At 37.0% G+C, this 24,708-nt stretch overlaps 1 long non-coding RNA gene across 1 annotated transcript in view; it reads right to left on the reverse strand.

Moving 5' to 3' along the window:
• The window catches only part of LOC109263303 (uncharacterized), a 284,420-nt gene that overhangs the window by 114,302 nt on the left and 145,410 nt on the right, over positions 1-24,708 (reverse strand). Inside the window, exon 2 of the long non-coding RNA XR_002078146.2 lies at positions 514-571. This is a non-coding gene — a long non-coding RNA (uncharacterized LOC109263303). The remainder of the gene's footprint in view (positions 1-513; positions 572-24,708) is intronic.

Below are 24,708 nucleotides of genomic sequence, written 5' to 3' on the forward strand. Positions count from 1 at the left end.
ATTTGTTGCCCTGGTCATAATGTTATAATGTGTTCCCTTAAAGCTTATAAATATTTGTAAACATTGCATGTCAAATCAGAAAAAGACCACTGGCCCTTTCTTCTTCTCCCATATGCTTGAAGGAACTAATAAAAGCCTATGAATCTTCTCTAATTTATATTAATTCCCCCCCACATATCCTCCCCACAAATAAGAAAGAATGACTACATTTTTCCTTTTCATTCCACCACAACGTTGATATCCCCAGGAATTTAATAATAAATGAATATCAAATGCTTTTTTGATTTTGACATTTGGTGCTTTGCACGCTTAATAAGTTTTGCCAATTTGAAGCGCCTGGGTGGCCCAGTTGGTTAAGCATGGACTCTCGATTTTGGTTCAGGTCATGATCTCATGGTTCCTGGGATAAAGCCCTGTGTCAGGCTCTCCACTAACAGTGCAGAGACTTCTTGGGATTCTCTCTCTTCCTCTCTCTGTCCCTCACCCCTTAAAATAAATAAATAAATTACTCACCAGAAATTCTTGCATTTCATTCCTTCCTTATGAAATCTTCTTTTCACAGTTGTTCTTACTAAAGAGAAGATTTGTAGAGAATTAACTTTTAACTCCTTCTATATATAAAAAGATCCTTATTTTATCTTCACCTTTAAATGCTGGTTTGCTTGGGTATAGGATTGTAGTCCAAATTCCTTTCCTTTAGTACTTTAAAAATTAGAATCCATTGTCACCTGTAGCTGTTAAGAAAGCTGATTTCAAACTTCTATATCTTCTGAGTAATCTATCTCAGTTACTCTGTCTCTCTGTCTCTTTCTCTTAGATTCTAGCATTTTCTCTTTACTTCACTCTGTTTTTCATTGCTGTTTATGTTCATTTTTTTTCTTTATTAATTTTTCAAACTGTACTATTGGCAGGACATTTGCCTCTTTGTTTCTGGAAAATTTTAGGCTTTGTATCTTCAACTGGGGAGTTCTATCTATCCTTTCCATTCTCTCCTTCTGGAACAAAAATTGGTAATTTCAGATTTAATTTCCATATATCTTAATAGGTCTTTTAGATTTTCAAACCTTTATTTCTTTGTTCTATTCTTGAAGAATCCCTTGCCTCTTTGTTTTAGCTCATTAATTCAATCTTTAGGCACATTCATGCAGCTATTCAGCCTATCTTGAATTTTTATGTCAACACTGATATTTTTATTTCCAAAACGATTAATTCATTTCCATAGCTTCTTTCCCTGCATCACAGATGCTATATTTTCACTTTTGTCTCTGAGAATAACAAATACTTTTTTAGTGTTCTGGTTTCTCTATTAATTCTTTTTTGAGGTGTATGTAAGTTCTCTTATGCAGTTCTTTGCTGAATTTTTTTTCTCTCTTCCATGTGTTTTAGGCTCTTAAAAGATTAAGGATATAATCCAATGGAAAAAAGACAGTCTCTTTAACAAATGGTGCTGGGAGAACTGGACAGCAACATGCAGAAGAATGAAACTAGACCACTTTCTTACACCATTCACAAAAATTAACTCAAAATGGATAAAGAAACTGAATGTGAGACAGGAAACCATCAAAACACTAGAGGAGAAAGCAGGAAAAGACCTCTCTGACCTTAGCTGCAGCAATTTCTTATTTGACACATCCCCAAAGGCAAGGGAATTAAAAGCAAAAATGAACTATTGGGACCTCATAAAGATAAAAAGCTTCTGCACAGCAAAGGAAACAATCAACAAAACTAAAAGGCAACCAACGGAATGGGAAAAGATATTTGCAAATGACATATCAGACAAAGGGCTAGTATCCAAAATCTATAAAGAACTCACCAAACTCCACACCCAAAAAACAAACAATCCAGTGAAGAAATGGGCAGAAAACATGAATAGACACTTCTCTAAAGACATCCAGATGGCCAACAGGCACATGAAAAGATGCTCAACGTCACTCCTCATCAGGGAAATACAAATCAAAACCACACTCAGATACCACCTCACGCCAGACTGGCCAAAATGAACAAATCAGGAGACCACAGATGCTGGAAAGGATGTGGAGAAATGGGAACCCTCTTGCACTGTTGATGGGAATGCAAACTGGTGCAGCCGCTCTGGAAAACAGTGTGGAGGTTCCTCAGAAAATTAAAAATAGACCTACCTTATGACCCAGCAATAGCACTGCTAGGAATTTACCCAAGGGATACAGGAGTACTGATGCACAGGGGCACTTGTACCCCAATGCTTGTAGCAGCACTCTCAACAATAGCCAAATTGTGGAAAAAGCCTAAATGTCCATCAACTGATGAATGGATAAAGAAATTGTGGTTTATATACACAATGGAGTACTATGTGGCAATGAGAAAGAATGAAATCTGGCCCTTTGTAGCAACGTGGATGGAACTGGAGTCTGTTATGCTAAGTGAAATAAGCCATACACAGAAAGACAGATACCATATGTGTTCACTCTTATGTGGATCCTGAGAAACTTAACAGAAAACCATGGGGGAGGGGAAGGAAAAAACAAGGAAAAAAAGAGGTTAGAGTGGGAGAGAGAGCCAAAGCATAAGAGACTCTTAAAAACTGAGAACAAACCGAGGGTTGATGGGGGGTGGGAGGGAGGGGAGGGTAGGTGATGGGCATTGAAGAGGGCATCTTTTGGGATGAGCACTGGGTGTTGTATGGAAACTAATTTGACAATAAATTTCATATAATAAAAAAAAGATTAGGGATATAAGAGATCCTAGTCAAAATATTTTTAACTTGAATATGGTCAAGGCTTTAGATATAACTTCTACTTTACAGAAAATATAGGGGATAGAAGAACAAACAAAATACTATCTCTAAGGAAGCAGTCAAACCCAGGAGGTAGAAATTCTACCCTAGGCAGAGTACCTTTCTATCCAGTCGTCTGAGTTCAGCTGCTCCCAGGTCCCTTGGACCTTACCAGCCATACTGGGTGCTGCTCTATCTTCCTCAAGTGTTGCTTCCTCCCAAAGATATACAACCCCACTTTTGATGCCTGGCTCTTGGGCAGATAAAAAAGGAATCCACAGGAGTCAGACCATCTAGCATTTCCCACTGTACTTCCCACTTAATTCCTTTGCCATTTCCTCCTGGACTTCCCTGTTTTCTGCTGCCACTATATTTGTAGGTAGGGTGCCATATCATCCGCCCTTTACCCCAAGACGCTCCCTTAGGGCCTTCTGTATATGTTCTTGCCTACCATTGTTTTCTTAATTGGATCTTGTCTGTTTTCGGTTTCTCAAGGATTACTTATAAGTTCTTATCCATCAATAATTTCTATTTTTACCTTCAAATGTAGCCACATACAGTATGCACCTTTTTTGTTTTTGTTTTTTTACATATAATATGATTTCAGAATCCTCAGCCCTTTAATAATTTCTTGTACATGTCCATGATGTCTTACTACAAGGACTTGGAATTGTCACTGCTTGAGAGCTATCTCTGGCTGCGGCAGCCTGCTTGGCCCATTAGCACGAGGAGCAGAGCATAAGTACTGAAGAGTAACTGCTTCCTGGCATAGCCCTCAACCAGTCACAGATGGAAACTGGTGACCAATACACCAGCTTCCTTGCCCTTGAATAGGACAATTCTGAAGCTCTGGACTGAGAGGTCCTCAGCATGACTGAACTCTAATATCCCTCCACAATCACATGCTAATTAACCTTACCCTTTATTAGCTTCTTTCCCTTACTTATATAACTTCTTGATTTCCTTACCAGTGCTTTCTGGAATTACCCAACCAAACTACTTATATTAAACCCTAGTCTCAGAGTGTGCTTCTGGGGAACACAACCAAAGACAATGGTGAGAGGGAAAAAATATACATCTATGCAGTCTCCCTATCACACAGGGTGCTAGGTACTTTTTAGCAAAATTCTGGTTATATTTGTTGAAACAATGCCTGAGGTGTTTTGTTTTGTTTTTTTTTCAGGGCCAGTGGAGCCATAAACTGGTAGAAACATTTACTTTTTTTTAATATATGAAATTTATTGTCAAATTGGTTTCCATACAACACCCAGTGCTCATCCCAAAAGATGCCCTCTTCAATACCCATCACCTACCCTCCCCTCCCTCCCACCCCCCATCAACCGCCTGAGGTATTTTTTTTAAGTTTTATGGTTAGATGACTCAGGATTTTATCAGAAAAATATAAAACCTATAGATATCAAGTAGGAAAGTGCTTAATACCGGGAATTAGGTGTTCCATGACTATGGGAAGGGCTAGGAGAGCAAAAGTCAAGGGAAGTGATGATAGAGGGCATGAAATCAGGACATGCCCAAACCACAGTGCAGCGCCACCATAGGGACTTGTCTTGAAGCCACCATAAGCCTCACTTCTGTTGATTGTGCACCTGCTCACAGTTGCTGCTAAAAATATAATGGTTTCTCCTTCTCTTTTGACTTTCAAACTGGTTCCTAATACCTTCCATTAACAAAATCTAACTGAAACACTTTGGGTAGAGAAATCTGGGAAACTGCCTCCCAAGCTTTCTCCGTGTTCACAGGGCATGGGAGTGAGGATGTAGTCCAGTTGATCTCACACTGGAACACTGTTAATTCATTAAAATCCTAAGTGCTGCATGTCATTTTCCCAACTACCTATTTGCTGAAATTTCCAAGTATCTCTAAGAACAAGCCTGTTTGTAAACAAATCTATTAAGTAACCAATAACAATAATTCCATTGGCTGACCCATAAAATGCCACAATTCTAATTAATGTCCAAGCACTCACAAGGCGCAAGATCTCATACGATCTAAGTACTTCTTAGCAATCCTGTAGGACAAACTTAAATTTCTCTCTAAAAGATCATATCAAAGCACTGGTAACCGTTTTCAAGGCTTTGTACAGAAATATACCTAGTCCTAAAAACTGACAACAAGTTTTAATTACTGCATACAGAAACAACGCAGCTTTATAGCTAATGCAATTATTTAGAATGCTTCTATTGGTTAGGGAGAAACAAAGAGCAAGGGAAAAGAATGACGTCATTTCAAGGCCCTCATTTACCTTTATTAAAGATTTGCAATGTCCAAATATTCAAATCCCCACTCAACCACACTCACTCCTTTTAATTTCCAAAACACACAAATCAAATTTTTGGCAATAAAAAAGTTTAATGGTTATTATTATTAGAAGTTAGTTTCAGGGGAAATGTGTCTAGAAGAGAGCTTTTCCCCACATAACCTCAGAATTCTTGTAGCTCTGTAACTGATATCCCTTTGTACATGCACATACATTAATTACAATCCAATGGAAACAGTGCAGAGTTTACAATTTTTGAATATGTAAAAGTATATAAATCACTTTTTGTTCTGCCATGTAACTATCATAAATAAGCATTTTAAAATTACGTTATGGAAAGCCTATAGTCAGAAATAATGCCAGTTATACTAATCCTATGGGGAAAAATTTTTTGAAGAACATTTATTTAGTTCTGCAAATTTATTACAGTAAAAGCTAGGAACTTCCTTAGAATTAGATATCTTGCTTTAAAAACGTGCCCATAAGGACTACGGAATTCGTAAAATCACTTCCGTAATTTTTTTGATTTTTCTTTACTAGGAAGCTATGAAATTAAACACTGCAATGTATATTTCACACATTAGAATGTATTTTAATAATTATGATTCACTATTTTCTAAAAGTTACATTAAACCTTCACTAATAAAGGGAATTCAAAATCAAGGGGGCTTATTTATTCATATATAATAAATTTTTAAATTAAATTGATATAATCAATTAAGGCTTTTTTTCTTTCCGAATACTTCATGTCAAGTTCTTCAGAAAAATCAGAATTTAAGTTTGAAGTTTCAATTTTTATTGCAAAGAGTTTATTTCTCAAAAGTCAAGAAAGTTAAGTTCTATATTTCCATCAAAATTACACATTAATTTTTTTTAATGTTTATTTATTTATTTTTTTTGAGACAGAGAGAGACAGAGTATGAATGGGGGAGGGACACAGAGAGAGGGAGACACAGAATCCATAGCAAGCTCCAGGCTCTGAGCTGTCAGCACAGAGCCTGACGCGGGGCTTGAACCCATGGACCATGAGATCATGACCTGAGCTGAAGTCAGATGCTCAACCGACTGAGCCACCCAGGTGCCCCTACACATGTTAATTTTTTGTTTTCATCTAAAAACTCTATGCACATTCAATAAAAATAGCAAGATGTTGCATTTCAGGGGTTGTTACTTATATGTGTTTTAAAATGAGTTTGTTAAATTCATCAGGACTATAACCAACCTCTTGAAATAAAACATTTTCCTTTCATGTAACTAAACTTACTTGACATTAAAATCAGAAAAGCTTAAATGTCTGTATGATCTTACAAAATTCACAACAGAAAATCCTTCTGAACATCAGACTCTACAATATTTTTTGTATTTATTTATTCATTCTACATATATTTTATGAGAATGAGTACTGCAAAGAACAATGCTGAAAATAACAAAGGCAGAAACACTGCCCTCACTCTCTGTGTGAAGCCAGGATATGCAGGGCACACAGGAGGGCTCCAGAGAGAATAAATAAACTAATTCTTTGCCTCTTTCACTTCTTTTTTTTTTTAACTTTTAATGTTTATTTTTGAGAGAGACAGCACGAGCAGAGGAAGGGCAGAAAGAGAGGGAGACAGAGAACCAAAATCAAGCTCAGTCAGCACAAAGCCTGATGTGAGACTCGAACCCATAAACTGTGAAGTCATGACCTGAGCTGAAGTCAGACACTCAACTGACTGAGCCACCCAGGTGCCCCTGGCCTTATTCGCTTCCAAATCCACAGGTTCACTTTTTGAACTCATTTTAATTTTTGCATCTTAGGAATAGAATGTCATTGTATTTTAGGATGTTGAATTAATTTTAGATGCATTTATGCATACATATCTCAACTCTATGGAGAAGAATTTTTATTTGACATAGAACAGATCTCATTTTCAATAAGCTAGCAATTTCCCATAAGTTCTTTCATGTTATTGAGGGAATTATTAAGTGTATAAATTATCTGTACTATTGTTTTTAAGTGACATTTGGCTGATCCCTGGATTAGAACTGATTTTGGCATTCTTCACAACTTTCAACATTTGTGTCAAAGTCCTCTATCTTCCTGTGTGTATGTATGTGTGCGTGTGTACCTGTGTGAATATAAAACGTTCTTTCTCTTTTCTAAAACTACTTAAAGACATAAAATAAAGGATGAAGACCATGATACAGGCACATATAAATCTGTGTTATGGAATATTCAGTGTTTATGCTGATACAAAAAAGGAGAATTTTTATATTTTTAATTTACTTAAAATATCATTGAGATTTATGAACTGGCACTCCAAAAGTATTTTAATAAAATATAATGAAAACTAGGTATGAAAATGTGCTATGCCTTGGACTTTCAGATTTTTAGTATACTACAGTCATAGGTATATTCTGTTTCCAAACCCTAATGAATACCAATGATTAAAAAAAATTCATATAGAAGTAGGAAGTATAGTACATTAAAGACATTTTCTATCTGCTTTATACCTATTAATGTATTCTAAAATATGTATGAATGACCTTTTGCCCTAAGATAGTGTAGGTAATACAAAGATTTACACTTATATAAGGCCTTTATCTCCCCAAAGTCTACAATATAGTTGGGGAGACAGAACATTTGGACAGAAAAATTTGCATATATCAATGAGAGAATCCCAATGAAAAGGTGCATCAATTGGCCTCTAAGACCTCTGTCTACCTTTAATATACAAAATAGCAAGAATTCATTCATTTATACATATAAATAAATGTATAAGGATATATGTATTGAGTATAGTAGATGATTATGTGCTCACCATTGTTTACAGCCATAACAGAGCAGACAAACATTATTATTATCATGGCACATGAAAGGAAGTCAAAGACAACTAACTAATAAAAATGAATATTTAGTCAGTTGTGTTCAGTGTTATGGGGGAAAATAAAAGTAGAAGATGAGAAGTGGTTGTGCTAACCTAGGATAGAAATGAGGCCAAATATCTATTTTAAACAGAATGGTCAGGGAAGGCCCCACTGAGAAGGTGACATTTGGACACATACTTGAGAGATAAGAGAGTAAGCCCTGCAGACAGGTGGGCAATAGGCAATACCAAGTGAAAATTCTTGAGGTGAGTGAATACAGAAAAAGAAGAAAGGCATTGCAGCTGGAAAGAAAAAATAGAGACAGAGAGAAAGAAACAGAGATGAGTGATAGATACAATGTAGATGGGCCAAAAGTTCTACCAAATGTTTGCAGAATATTGTAATGACTTTGGCTTTCACTCTGAATGAGATGGATGCTACTGGAGGATTTTGAGTAAAAGAATGATATGATCTGATTTAAGTCCTTAAGACTCAAGCACTGAGCACAGATACTATAGGGATAAAAACGAATCCAGAAGACACATTAAAGCAGTTTTATAATAATCTGTGCAAGAAATAATGGTGCATTGCATTGGACCAAGGGGTAGTGTTGGGAGGAAATGAAGAGTGTTCAGATTTTGGTTGTGTTTATTTTGATGGTAGAGCCAACAGAATTTACTGACAGTATGGGTATGGGATGGAGAAAAAAGCGAGAGGTGATGACTGTGGTTTTTGGACTGAGAACTAAAGGGAAAAGGTACTGTTTACTGAGGTGATAAAGATGAGGAAAAGTAGACTTTAAAAAAGAATATCAGGGGGTTGATACTGGACTTGTGAAATTCAAAGGCTACTAGTAAATGGTAACATCAAGGAAGCTGTGGTATAAAAGTCTGGAGTTGAGGCGAGAAGTCCACAGTGGAGATATGAATTTGGGAGCTCTCAGTATAAAGATACATTTTAAAGTTGTTATTAGATAAGATGACCAAGTTGGACTTAAGGATCAGAAATACACTTAGAATCTATGTAAGGCATTCTCCTCTCCTGCCTCATACAGATTTCAGTGACCAAATACTCTAAATATGTAACGGGTAACATCCAGCTTAAAAAAGCTTAACCCGGCTCCTCCTGGCTCAGTCAGAAGGTCAGTTCCTTGGAAAGCGCTGCCCCCAAAGGTGAACAAAATTCCAATTGGAGGCTCAAATGTGGCAATACACAAGATGTTCTCAAAACAAGGCTAATCACCAAATAGGGAGCTTGACTAATTGGTTGAGGATGTTTTCTGCTCTGGTCATCCCTTGGCAGAACAAAGAAAGACCAAGAAAGAAGCCCAATGGCTAGAACACAAGAGTATGAGTATGGAGTTCTGGGATCTGCCTTTCATTTGTGTGACTCCCTAGACAATTCCTTTCACTTCACCATATTTGATTTTACCATAAATGTCCCTAAGACTCTGCATACTTCCTAAGATGTTTTCCAGAAAATAATACCAGCAGAATTATGAAGGTTAAAAAAAGAGGGCGACAGAGAAAGAAAAGCTTCTATATTGAAGCATTTTCTTCTGCAACAACTATAATTTATTTCTTCCTAATTTCTTTTCAGTCAACATGCAGAATCACATAGGGGCATTTTCATAGGGTATTTTTCATATGGTAGTTTTATGGAATAAAGAACAACCGACAGTCAAAACTCAGGGGCCAGGGCACTTTCATGACAAAGGGCAGCCTAAGGGCAAATTTGCCCACTCAATGCCTTGCTTCTTACTATTGACCCCAAAGTTATAGATTTAATGAGCACTCCAGAACAGAAATGTAGCCACGTTAGAAACTAGCATTACTTTAAATCTGTGAGTGTTGGGATATTTAGAAATAGCCATTATGAAAGCTGGACAGAAAAAAAAAAAAACATTTCAAAATTATAGACAAATTTAGAATTACAGCAGGACGAATTGAAACTTTAATTAATTATTTAATTAATGAAAATCTGCCATTCCTACTAGTCAGTGAGTCCCTCGAGGGTGGGTACCACATCTATTTTGTTCTCCCAGGTTTCCTCAGTTCTAGCACAGTGTGATGTGATACAGCTCCAGCTGGGAGAGAGGTCAAGAGGGCAGAACCCAGTAGGCCTGAATTGGGCCAGAGGCAAACCAAAGTCATATGAGAGAACCACAGAAGAGTGACATGACCAAGTGTCAGTAGCAGAAGGTACTCACTTTGAGTTCAGGACAGAGAAAGAATGAGTGGCCATAGTAGAACTCTGGAGCACAGAACGGGCAGCACATGCACCTGAGGAGAGGCTAAAACTAGAGACAAAGGCAAATCCAGATCGGAGCACCTCATGTCAGAAATCTAAGAGAAAGTGCTTTCATCAGGGCTTTAGACAGGAATTTTTACAGCGTTAAGGCTAGATTTTCAGTCCAAGTCTTCTGCTTCTAAAGGGCCTGACTTATTTTTTGCTATGGGGAAATTTCAGTTAAACCAAAAAGAAGCAGTAGCACCAGGAGCAGCAGCTAAATGATGTGCCACAGCTGAACAAGGTGAGACCAGCCAAAATGTGCAGAACTAGATAGTAATCCAATGAAAGGTACCAACACCAAGGGAGTCCCTGATCAGAGTAGAGCTTGGCAGGCTCCAAGCTGTTGTGGGAAGATGATGATACCACCAAGCTTGCATGCACTGGCCTCTCCTGAACTTCTCTTTGTTTTGTCTAACAATTGCAAATTACGGCTTTAGAAGTAACAATAGTTTTATAGTAAAGTTATGAGCTACTATTGTTACATATTAGCAAAACCATTTTTTAAAAACTTGGAAAACATAGTGTTTTAATTTTTTTAATGTTTACTCGCTCTCTCTCTCTCTCTCTCTATATATATATATACATATACATATATGTGTGTTTGTATGTGTGTGTATATGTGTGGGTGTGTATATTTAACTTTTAGCTAAATTTTAACTCTCTAAATTTGTGAAAATCAACTAAATTCTTTTGGTAGTTCTTTTAGTCAAAAAGTAAATCTACACATCCTGTACTATATTAAGTAAGGAGGGAGTGTGTTTCCTAGTTCCAATCTAAATGTCTCGACCTTTTCTCTTTGAAATAAATAAGTACTATTAATAAGTCAGTCCCCTAAATCAGAGAAAAATATAGAATTAAGCTCCTTTTCGATGAATTGAGATGATGTAACCAGACCACGCTTTGGCTATGACTAGTTCCATGACTAAAATCACTTGAGAACTCTTGTTTCTCGTCATCATTTGGTCTTAAGAGGGATCGTGGGTGTCTTCTACAGAAGACAGGAGATCAATGGCCAAAAGCCAATGGAGACAAACAGATGTTGTGGTTACCAAGTTGGAAAATGAATATGTGAATTTCATTCCAAAAACCTCCTGCCAGAAGTGCTATAAAGAGAAAATCCATGCTTGATCCTCTACCTCCTGTTTGACGGAAAATATTGATGCACTTGTCTGAATTCATCAAAAAACCTTGGCAAGTAGGTGTTTCCAATACATGTGGGCCAAAAAGAGTAATTATACAGCTCTTATGTCCAGTGATCTCCACCAACCTGAACATGCACATTCTTAGAAAATGTGTAAAATATTGAAGAAAATCCTACATATAAACAAAATTTTACCTTCCACTATAATACAGGGGCATTAATAAGAAGGGATGAGTATGTATTCTTGCTGAGTAAGCTCATTTCAGGAAATGTTGGATATGTGCTCTTCTCAGAAACCTAAATGACCAAGGGACAAATATTATTGTTTCATTACAAGAAAAAGTGAAAGGGACCAATTTACTGTGTTTCTGTACTAATTTCTGAACCAAAAATCTTTGTATAAGTAGAAAATGTGGCACTTTATTTCAAACACTAGGCAACTAAAACCTATCCATTTGCCATGGACTTCACTTGAACAAGTCTCAGGTATGGAAATGAGGGAGAGAGGAGAAGCTTAAGCCTGGAATATTGGCACTAATAAATCAAAAGTAAGGGAAAGTACCTTAAGTCCAGGAATATGTGAAAAAAAAATAAATCAAGTAGGAATTGATGGTAATAACCACACAAGTAGAAGTCCTGACTACTGTCCAGAAAGCATATTTCCCTGATATAAATAACCCTGCAGAATGCAAAGTTGCAGTTACTGGTATAGATAGATAGATGTGTGGTAGGCAAATTCCTAGGATAGCCCCTCACCCCAGCCCCTCATATGCCCTTGTAAAATCTCTCCTACAGTGTAAGCAAAACCTGGAGATGTCATCCCTGTAACTATACTAACATGATTTGCCAAAAGGAGATTATCTAGGGAGCATAACCCAATCACATGATCCTTTCAAAAGCAGAGAGTTTTCTGTCTTGTGGCAGAAGGAAAAGTCAGAGATTGAAAGCACAATTGTTGACCTGAAGATGGAGAAGGCCACATAGCAAGGCCTCAAGGAAACTTGTAAAAGCTGAGAGACATCCCCAGCTGATAGCTAGCAGACAATAAAGTTCCGTCCTACATCCACAAGGAAATGAATTCTGCCTGCTAACAGTACACTTGGAAGAGAATCCCAAGCACCAGGTGAGAGCTGCAGTCTGGACAACACCTTAATTTCGGCCCAATAAGACTCCAAGCAGAAAATCCAGTTGCACAGTGCCCAGACTTCCGACCTACATAATTGTGAGATACTAAATGGGTTGTTTTAAGCCACTAACTTTGCCATGATCTTTTACACAGCAATAGAAAATTCTTACGAACTGATCATTGGGCTTGATGAATCAATTATGACTAATCTGAGAAGAACTCCCTTAACATAGTAGGTATAAATTGTCTAACAGTCTTCCAACTCTGAGATTCTGTAATGTTAACAGCAACCTTCTCCAGTAATGCATCTTGTCACTTGTTTAAAAATAACCTCTTGAATCGAACTGATGACATACTTCTTTCATAGCTATGAGGTGTTTCTCCCTAGAAACCATTTAAAATAAAATCCAGAAAATAGATCTCATAATTTCTTTCATTAAACAGAATTTCTTTGTATTAGTGTACCATAGGGGTTTGTATTAAATTTCAGCAAATTTACAGCATTTTATGGGAAATATTTTTACTTTGGTGATGTGAACCTGTGTGAAAACTGAAGTTGTTCAAATCACATGTTCATTTAATGTCAACTAAGAGTGTTTTCCAACATGAGAATTTTATCCAACACCCATAATTTCAAAGGATATAAATCTGGTAGCCTTAAAACAGTAAGAAAACAGAGCCAAGTTTAGAACCCACGAGCAGTGAAGCAGGTATGTTTCCATTCAGTGTCTGTTTCCATTCAGGCTCTGGGGGAGCCCTACTCCTCCCCCAGCCAAATCTTGTTTTACCAATGTCTGTTTTAAATAACTAGTACATATAGCAAACTACCACATATGGTAAGAAAAACCATATTATTTAAGAGCACATTTAACAATACTATCAGAGTATGTTTAATTAAAACACATGAATCACACACCTCAAATTAAACAACACCTCCTCTGGGTAAAAAGTCTCTCAAAATATTTAAAAGCAACTTTTAAGCAGGAAAAGAAACAATATTCTATTGGAATGAGCCCATACAGCACTTAAAAAAAAAACTTGAACGTAACAGTTTTTAGTCTTAGTTTGTATTGAAATACTATATCACAAATGGTGATTCTGAAGGCTAGAAACAGTCTGGCTTTTCAAAAAAATACAGTTAGAAGTATGACACAACACTTCTGAAAAGTGATAATTCTTCAAAGCAATACTAACCAGTTCTGTTTAAATGGAATACCAATGGCATAGAACAAATATAAAAATGTTTAAATAAAATCAGGTATGTTAATAATTTAAGAAAATTGTTGCCAGTATTATGGCAAGGCAGGTGGATCCAATAAAATGAGTTAACGTATTTAGACTTAGAACAATGCTGAATTGTTACAAGAGTTCATCATCATCATCCTCATCCTCATCCTCATCATCATCATTATTTTTAACTATTCTCTCCTCTTGGACATCATTTGACTTCAGTCTCTTTGTAATCTACAATAGTGGTTTCAAGTGTTTATGGTAACATGATTGAAGGGATTAAAAGATTAAAAAGATTAAAACAATTCCTAAAGGAATCAGAAATAGCCACAGTGCAATTCTTAGAACTTATGGAGTCCAGAAAAGCATTCATGGTAGTACTTATTCACTTGTCACTATTTATTGCCGTGTCTGCTCAGATCTGTTCACTTCTGACCAATGAGCATTTTGTACACTTCAGTGTGCTTGCAACCCCTCGTTGGCAGTCAGTGGACCTTATGCTCATCCTCTTCCAGCCTACCCCTCAGTACCACTTTGCATGAACCTCTCAGTTTATCATTTCATCCCACAAACTTCACACAATGATTACTTTATGGGAAATAGAGATAGGGGCGCCTGGGTGGCTCAGTCGGTTGAGTGTCTGACTTCGGCTCAGGTCATGATCTTGCGGTTCGTGAGTTTGAGCCCGCGTCAGGCTCTGTGCTGACAGCTCAGAGCCTAGAGCCTGCTTCAGATTCTGTGTCCCCCTCTCTCTTTGCCCCACCCCTGCTTGTGCTCTGTCCCTCTGTCTTTCAAAAATGAATAAACATTAAAAAAATTAAAAAAAAAAAGAAATAGAGATACATTGCTCCCATTTACCATTTACCATCATTTGATGGACACCTGAGAAGGGATCCAGTATGCCACAGGATATTGATTTTAGAATATGGTTGCTCAATAAGCTCTTGTGCAACCAATTTATCGAATGAGCTGAAGAATATAAATAGGAAGCATTCTTAGTTTTTGACTTATCTGTCTTCAAACATATTGTCATATTTTTCTTCCCCTGCCCCTTGACCATCTTGAGGCAGATTCCATAGTTTTCTGATTCCTTTCAGGCATTAGAACAGTCTCCTTTCCATCTCCTTTCCAGTTTAACTGAGCTCAAAACATTCATTTCTCACCCAGTTTTTAGGTTTCTCTCCATCCTCACTTAAACATGATTCCCTTCCACTTGCAGTTCACCTGGCCCCACTGGACATCCTCTCTACAGGGCTCTATTCTCACTTCCTTCCACAGTGCTCTCTGGCTCCAGGAAGCACACCCCTGCCTGCCACCCCCATTAGTGGAGTCAGCCGCTCCAACTACAGGCCTCTCGTCACCTGACTCAGCAGCTGCCATAAGCAGCCTCTCAGACTTGAGACTTTTCTAGGCAAAAAATTAGATGTGTGTCCAGCACCTGCTGAAATCAAGGAAAACAGATCAACATCACCCAAGAACTTGCTAATCCCTTCCACTCTGGTGGCCCACTCCTATCTGCAGGTCAGTTGGCAACCACTTGGGACAGGACAGCAGTTTGCTCTCTCCACAAGTGACTCCTTTGAAGGGAGCCACCCCAGTTAGCTCGAGTTAGAGGAAAACAGTTCTATCCTACTAAGGCCAACAATCCTTTTCAAAGTATCTTCCTCCTGTAAGAGGTTTCTACTCCAAATTTATCATCTCATGTAACATGGGCTAAACATCCATGATACAATCATTTTTAACTTTTCTGGCAGCAAGTCCTATGGAAATATCCGTAGTGGTCTTCAGAACAAGAGAGCACTTAAAGCTCATTGTTCCCAGCCTTGAAGTTTCTGCTGAAACTGTGACAACAAGTGGTCAACAAGAGGACAACATAGGATGCTCTAGAATGAGAAAAGAACAGACACAGCTTCTGTGGGTTCACTTAACCTAAAAATTAGTTTAGCCTGTATTAAGAATATATCTATAGCAATCAGATACACACCAGTAGCTCTGGAAATGAAGAGAAGATATTTCCCAGGTAATAGGAAAAATAGAAAAAGAAACCTTTCAAAATAAAGTTGGATCTTTTGTGGCTCAGTTAGGTTGGATGATTTCCCCCGCATCCTCCTCCTGTCCTTTCAATTTGTGTGGTGGTTTTAAAATATGTCCACAAACTCTTTTACACTCATCTCTTCAACAGGTGGAGCTTAACTCCCCTCTCTTGGGGTGTGGACTCAACTAAGTGATTAACATCTCAGAAATAGAATGTGACAGAATTGATGGCCCAATTCATTGAGGATCCTCCTTGTTCTTTCTCTTAGATCACTTCCTCTGAGGGAAGCCAGGTATTATGTTTTAAGGACACCCAAGAACCCTATAAAGAGGCCCATGTGGCAAGGAACTGAGGCCTCCCACAAAAAGCCATGTATATCAAACATCTTAGAAGTAGATCCTCCAGCTCCAGTCAAACCTTCAGATGACTCCAGCCCTGGCTATGGCGTGGCTACAGACTCATGAGAAATGCTGCACCAGAACCTGAGCTAAGCTACTGTCAAATCCCTGACTTACAGAAACTATGATTAATAAATGTTTGTTGTTTTAAGTCCCTAGATTTTGGGGTAATTTGTTATATAACAAGAGATAACTAACACAATGTAGTACCTAAAAACACTCAAATAAATTTAAAATTCCCTATCTTCTTTCCCTAGTTATTTATACCATATATACCCCAAAGCTACCAATCACCCAAAGCATACTTTAGTCACTGTTCAATATATACATGTATCAAATCATCACAGTGTACATCTTAAACTTACACAATGCTATATATCAATTATATCTCAATAAAGCTGGAACAAAATACCTTGGCCCCAAATGAGGTGCTGTGATAACTTCTTTTTAATTAGTTTAATTATTCACCTGAGCATGATTACTAATGCATGGGCGGATCAGCTGATAACCTCCCCTACTCTTGCTAAACAGTATAATTCCAACAGGAGTTACTTAGAAGAACATATACAAATTAATATAATGTGGATAAGCTTATTAGAAAAATCATACCAAGGTCCATAGCCACATGGCCACTAGTAGGTAATGAAGAGAAGACCCTATCATATAAAATTATTCCTGTCATTGATATTTGAAATCCAAGTATTACAACTTATTCCTATTTGTTTGAGATTAGTTACATGCTAAAATTAAAAAAAAAAAAAAAACTCCAGTAGGGATAGTCCTTTACATTGTTTTGGATACATTATTCTTTTCAGTATGAAGGAAGTGTGTGAGATTAGGATATGAGCCACCAAGAAGAAAAAGGAAATGATTAAAAAAAAAAAAAAAAAGCTGAGAGTGCTAAGGAAAACCTCACAGTCTTTCCATTCATTCTGAAGGTGGTCCTGTGCCCTTTCAGGCTCTGTGAATTAGATGGCATCAGCTCCCAGAAGGCAGAGGCCCAAGTGTGTGTCTGTTACAAAGACTACCTAACACAATCCAGTGAGTGGAATGCTAAGCCACAACAAAACCATCAGGCACCAGATAAAGTCAGACATCTCTTCTAATAAGCAGCTGTTAGACTTGGACCTGTCAACAACATCACACATAACTTCCTGGACATTTTCATCAGGGTCACCTAGAAACGCCATCATCAACAAACAGCAAGACAAAAAATTTACCCAAGGAATAAAACCAGACTCCTGGAGTATTGCCGGTCCTAAAACAAAACTTACAGCCACCCAGCTGAGCTCTATTACATGTATGTGATCAAGAGATGACAGCTGAACTCCACAACAGTTAAGAAGGAAAACCGAAGAGATATGACCACAAATGACACAATTAGAATAGAGCCACAGTGAGGGGCTGAATCGACAGGCATACATTCCCTACTGGAATCAAAATCAAAAGCAAAGAACAGGCTATGCTGGGGATCAGAAATCAGAAATGTCTCAAAGTGCAGCATTAGCAATAATCAGAGAAGAGACTGTGGACTTGTGGTTGCAATCTCCCTCAAATGTAGAAGAGTCTAACCAAAAAATGTACTCAGTATCTTGTTATATACATGTACAGACAGAAAACCAACCATACAGGTTGTGCCCTACTCCTATCAACAACCTGCCCATAATATACACACGTAAGCCACCACCACCTTTGAGCCCACTTATGGAACAATTTTTCCATTTTCCACTGAGACCCTATGGAATTGAAGGGAGATCATTTTCTGCGTATGTAAAACCAAAATGTTATACTAGATGATTGCTAAAGCCCTCATGGCTCTGAATCTTTGACATAAGGAACATTTGAGACCACATGAAAACAAAATCTCATCATAAACCAGATTAGAAAAAACAAAACCCTAATTTAGATTCCAGTGAAACTATGTTCAATGGGAAAACACAAAATGGTTAGAGACATGAGGCATATATTACTTTGACACTCCAGATTTTTTTTTAACCACAGATTGAAACTAGACATTATTTTCAAGTGGGAAAAGCCGTTAGAGTTGATTTTTGTCAACTTTATGTTCAGGCCACAGATGTTAGCAGGACATTCAATACTTCTAGTTTATGGGGAAAATTAGAACAGAATGCTCACAACTCAAATGATACATAACCTGCCTGCAACATTACTTTATTTCACTTTTTAAAATTTGAAATGTGATTTTGATGATGAAAAGGATTCCACAATAGAGATTCTAGCTTAGTAGCTTGACAAGGGGATCTATAAAATGGAGGCCAGGTTTTTTTTTCTTTATTACCAAATTATTTATTGCTTACAAATCCAAATTATATTCCCAACTTGCATTATTTTTCTATGTATATTCTATATATTTTAAAATAATTTAGAGCTAAATAGAAAGAATATGCTTCTATTGTATTTCATAAACAGAGTTAACTTTTAAAATGTGTATTTAGAGTGGCAATATGGTATGTGAGATAATTCTTCAGTTTCCTGAATCAGAAGATAAAATGCTTTCTTTAAATAATAGAATTCTCCAATAATTTTGTAGCTAAACTCCAATATCACTCCACAAAGACTAACTAGCATGTTAAACTACTTTATAATATAGAATTTGTTTACAGATATCATGCATAGACAAAGCCTTGTGACTTGCTAGGCTGATGCCAGGAATTAATTTGCCAGTAAAGCAAAAACCCTTTGATGTGATAGCTTCACTCTCCTTTTGGGCTTTGTAGTTTGTTAGTTCCCCTTATTACTCATAGGTAGACCCTCCCGCAATTACGCATAGGTAGACCCTCCCGCTAGTGCCTAATATACCCTTTAGCCACATTCATAAGTACATCATTCTCAAACCACCTCCACTTAGCATTGGTATAAATCCGCAGTCAGCATAAGCATATATATTTAAAACTCCTGTTAGGCCACAGGAAAATCAGAATCAGAAAATAGCAAGTCATGGTGAATGCCTTGTGGCCCAGTGTGAAAATAGTGAATAAGATATTAGTAAATGAGAGGTCCAAATATGAGGAGCCACTTGAAGGCCTTCAGATTCCTTAGGTTCACTTGTGATAATCGGAATAAATGTATCTTTCCCAAGAGGAATTTCATTCTTCTGACTTCCAAAATCATTGCAGCCAAGCTAAAAAGACCGATTATCTCGTAACAACCAAGAACTTGAGTTGGAAAAACTCCTTCAAGATTTTCTATTTCAAATACTATCTTTACAGTTGGGGAAACTCATACTCAAACATCTGCCTAAGTGTTCAGCCTGTTAGATGTTGAACTGAGACTTGAACCTGGATTCTCAAGGCTTTTTTCTAGCATTCTTTCTTTAAAAAAAAACAAAAAACAAAAAACAAAAGAAAACACCTTTTTACTGTGGAATATATTTTACATATATATCTACACACACACATATATGTATATACACATACACATAACATATATCTATTTTTAACAATATTTAAAAAATAAATGTCCAATGCTATACTTTTTTTTTTTTTTTAAGGAGGCTCCACACATGGAGCCCAACTAAGGGTTTGAACTCATGACAGTGAGATCAAGACCTAAGATGAAATCAAGCGTCAGACATTTAACCCACCTGTCCACCCAGGCACCCCTCCACCACCATGCTTTCAAATACCATGGGGCACCTGAGTGGCCCAGTCAGTTAGGCATCCGACTCTTGATTTCAGCTCAGGTCATGATTTCAAGGTTTTTGAGTTCAAGCTCCGTGTGGGGCTCCAGGCTCCAGGCTGACAGTGCAGAACCTGCTTGGGATTCTCTTTCCTTCTCTCTCTGCCCCACCCCCACTCATACTCTCGCTCTCTTTCTCTCCAAAATAAATAAACTTAAAAAAATAAAATAATTTTTACCACAAACACAGTCTCACCCATGCTTGCTATTGTTTAGTTTTACCCATGTTGTCATTTATGTAAATGGAGTCCTCTCAAATGTATTCATCTGTCATACTTTTGCTTAGTCATGTTATGATTTTGATATTCATACATATTGATGTGTGTAATTATAGTTAATTCATTTTCACTGCTACAGAGCATTCCATCGTAAGCATGTACAACAATATGCTTTTCGCCTCCTCTATTGATGGATGTTATATTCTTTCTGGCTTTTACTCTTACAAGCAATGCTAATCTGAATCGTCTCATATGTGACACCTGCACAAACATGCAATAGTATCTCTAGAGAATATTCTCTAGGAAAGCAATTGCTGGATCATAGGGCATGCACATTTTCAACTGCATAAGGTATTGTCAAACTGGTTTCCAAAGGAGCCATGCCTATTTGTCCAACTCTTCTTCCTTGATAACATCACCAAAATTTAGTATTGTGAGAATTTTAATTGTTGCCCTCCAGTAGATGTGAAATAAATTCATACTGCATTTTGATTTATATTTTCCTTGTTGTCAATGAAATCCAACACTCCTTCATGTATTTGTTGTCACAGCTCTTCTTCTCTCAAATGCCTATTCACATGTTTGCCTTCATTCCTATTGAATTAGTAATCTTTTTTTTATTATTGAGTCGTAGAAGTTATGTGTTAACTCTGGCTATTAATCCTTTGTTGCTTTTTTTGTGTTAATGATATATTTTGATGAACAAAATTATTAATTTTAATATCCTTTCATTTTAACTTTACTGGGTTGATCTTGTGTCTTAAGTTTAGAGGTTTCTGCATTTTGTTTATAAAACTTGTTCCTAGCTGACTTACACAGACCACTTCCCCAAATATTCTAAAGGTTTTCATGTTTTGCACTTCACATTTAAATCATGGAATGGAGTTTTTAAATTTTTTTATCATTTCATTCTGGAATTGCTTTTTTTATTGTTTCATATACTCAGGCTAACATTATCATGTGAATCTGTTTCCAGATTTTCTAATAGGTTCCACTGGCCTATTTGTCCAATGCTGTATTAATTTCCACTCACCTAATCAATCTCAAATTATAATAAATCTCAATAAGGAAAACCTTAACTGGGTATTTTTTAGAATATGTTGCTGCTCCTTGTATCTTTGCTTATTCCATTACAAATTTTAGAATTAGTTTATCAAATTTCATGAAAAAAAATTCTTGGAGTTGTTTTTGCAAATGCATTCAATCCAAAGATCAGTTTGAGAAGAAACATATTTGTGGAATCCTTCTAGCTATAAACATGATTTGCCAATACAATTACTTACATATTTTCCCCAAAGATCTCCAGTGCAATACTAAAGAAGTGGCAATAGTTGGAATTTTGTCTCACTCTTCACTTAGAGGGAGACATGTTAAACAAATAATTACACTAAATGAGCACAAAACTACAAATTGAGCTAAGAGATGAAATAGTTCATCAAATTAACGATGTGATGCAGCAGGAGTTAATTTGCTGAGCTGTAAAAGAAAACACATTCCTGACAGAGGAGACTTGACAAACAAATTCTTTGGAATGAGGGGAGTATGGTTAATAGAGCTTGGAGATCAAAAAGGAAAGGGTGCAGGATGAGGCTGGAGAGATAGCCTGAGGCCAGTTCCTTCATGACTTTGTAGGCAAGGTGCAGAATAACAGATTCGAGTTTAAAATACTAATTATCTAAAACCTGTAATTTAGTCACAGACTTGGTATATATTTGAATATGTGGAAACTCCAAAAGAAATCTCAGACTAATTGTTGCAGCATCCTATTGCTATACTGTGAAGAAGCACCTCGAGAAACCAAGAAGGTATGGAGAAAACCAATTAATGGATTATATTCATACGGACAGAACTTCACGGTAGCTTACACTTTAGTGATCCTGTTAGAGAAAGAAAACCAATCCACCAACCAACAATAAAAAATATCCACCAGAGTTTGACCATTCTTTGCCATATTTAAGAGTTCGAACCATTCCTTGGTCCTAATGAGAAGCAATGATACACTCCATTTCCTACCCTCTTTCTCAACCCCTCAATTTTTCATCCAAAATCCATATACAGAGTTGTCTCCCAGTTGAAAAGCAAAAACGACCATGCATAGCAATGTAAATAGATGGCATGGTAGGTAAGAATAATGACTCCCCAAAGACATCCATACCCAGAACTTGTGAATATGTAACTTTGTATGGAAAAAGGGACTCTGCTGGTGAGATTATGTTGAGGATATTGAGATAGGGAAATTACTATGAATTATCCAGTCAGGCCCATGTACTCATAATGGTCCTTATTAGGGGAAAGAGGAAGGTAGGAGAGTTAGAGTCAGAGAAATGCGATGATGCATCTCCCCAGCCACAAGCCAAGGAATGAAGCAGCCCCTAGAAGCTGGAAAAGGCAAAGAGATAACTCTCCCCTGGAGCCTTCTAAAGGAACATAGCTCTGCTGACCCATCTTAGACCTCACCTCCAGAACTATATGATAATAAATTTGTGTTGTTTTAAGCCACTAAGTGTGTGGTAATTTGTAACAACAATATGAAACTAATACAAATGGCAGGAGGTTGTGAGGAGGATGGATTTGTTATTTTCACTTTCCAAAACTATCGCAGCCCAACCAGTAAAAAATGTTTTGTTACCAATAAAGTGTATTTATTTTTAAGAAAAAAAAAAGAATAAAAATGTGTCCATTCAGTCAGATAAAACAAGGACTTATTAAATGCTTAGATTCTAGAAACCAGGCTCAGGGAAGCGAATTTGATTAAGGACCCTGTCTGTGATTGTGCAAAGCAGAATGTTTGTTTCTATTAATTCAGTGTACTTCTGGCCAATACAGTTACTGAATTTGTAGTACTTGTACCAGGATCTGGTAACAAAGACATAATTTTTCCATGGCTCCAAAAGTTAAAAACACTCCTAATAGGGGAGAACAACATCTAAACCAAAAAATCTCAATATAATGAAGTAAGAGCTATGAAAGAAGTGGTTGCTGCAATTTACCGGTACACAGATTAGTTTCTACACTGTGGCTGAAGATAACAGAGAAGCTTTCCTGGAACAGGTGCTGCCTGAGCTGGAATGTAAAAGGACAGGGTTCATCAATAGAAGCAATCTCATGACCAAATGCCTGGTGACAAAAAGCTCACGATGTTTGAGGGAGCCACAGGAAGTTTCATCTCCTGTGGGGGCATTAAGTTAAAGGAAGAAAAATGAAAGGAGACTGAAAAGATAGACACAGAGTTATGGAGGTTCCATTCCATGGGAGTAGATTTTACTTCATCTTGTTGGTAATGGAAAGCTTTTGAATGGTTTTGAGCAGTGAATCAGCAAGATCTGATCTGCATGGTGGGTAGATCCCTCTGAAGTCTTAGTGGAGACACAGCTATGAGAGCATGAGCAGACTGGGGAGACAGACTATTAGATGCTCCCAGTGTCTAGATCAGAGGTAGGGCAAGTGGCAAGTAGAGATGGGAAGGAGGCAGACTTGAGATGTGATTACAGAGATAGGTGAGCAGCATTTGGAAAGGAACTGGATTTAGTGACTGAGGCAGAAGAAGGGCTAGGTTTACCCTACTTCCCTGGCCTGGACAAGTGGATATTCAGTGGGGTCATAACTGAAACAAGAAACATGGAGGGGGAAGTGGTTATGATTTTGGTAGAGGGGAATAAATGAGTTCCCTGTGAGACACACTTAGCACCAGGGAGAATGTCAGTACCAATGTGTCAAGGGATAGATAGAAAGAAAGAACAAGTCCCTGATTGAGCCATTAGAATTAAAGTGAGCTCACAAGGACAAATGGTTTGTTCTTAACTTCAGAGAATTATTTATCCTAAAAGAGTTTTTTTTTGTTGTTGTTTACTGCCTACCATTTGTGTTTGTTTCCGCTTTGAAAGAGTTAAAAAGAGGTTTTGAACAACTTACCTGTACAAATTCTCTGTATTACAAGTTAAGCATCCAGTGACTGATGGGCAACAAGGAAACCTGAGTATTGTAGAGTTATCAAGAAAATATATGTATGTAGTTCATAAGTGAATGAGTCTTAAGTAAACTGTGGAATGGCTATAAATCTTGCTCTTAATGTAGTTTATTCCAAAAGGTTGAGCTTCTAGTTGAAGGTAATGTTTATGGCTGAATATGGTGTTATTGTTAAATTGTTTATTTGGATTCTTTATTTGTATTAGCATCCCAAAGGTAAAGAATTGGCCATGTAGCAATAATTTTTTTAAGATATAAAACTTAATGTGAATACAGTCCAAACCTATATACATACATACATACATACATACATACATACATACATACATACATATGGCTAGGTAAGAACACAAAAGGAGAAATCTTATTCAATCTCAGGGATACAAAGCTATTATATGTAGCTTACATTGATAATTGAGAAATTCTTCAGAAAGCAAACTAACTACATTACAAATAAAATTGAAAATTTTATAGATTTTCTAAAATCCTGAGTAGCAATTTAAATAACTCTTTCAAAGAAATTAGGAAACATAGTATAGTCCAGTCCACATAAGCCATATTGTATGTAGGATATGAAATTTCTAGGTATAAATTCTAATTCTTATTTCATGAGCATTCATCAAAATTTTTATTCAGTCATTTTGTCTTTAATGCAGAATTTTCTCTTCATAATGAATGGATAAATTGAGGAGATTCCAAAGCCATGGGAAAAAAAGCAATAAAAGACCT

The sequence above is a fragment of the Panthera pardus genome, unplaced genomic scaffold (assembly GCF_024362965.1).
Source record: "Panthera pardus isolate Hobbes unplaced genomic scaffold, ASM2436296v1 HiC_scaffold_17, whole genome shotgun sequence".
Lineage (NCBI taxonomy): Eukaryota > Metazoa > Chordata > Mammalia > Carnivora > Felidae > Panthera > Panthera pardus.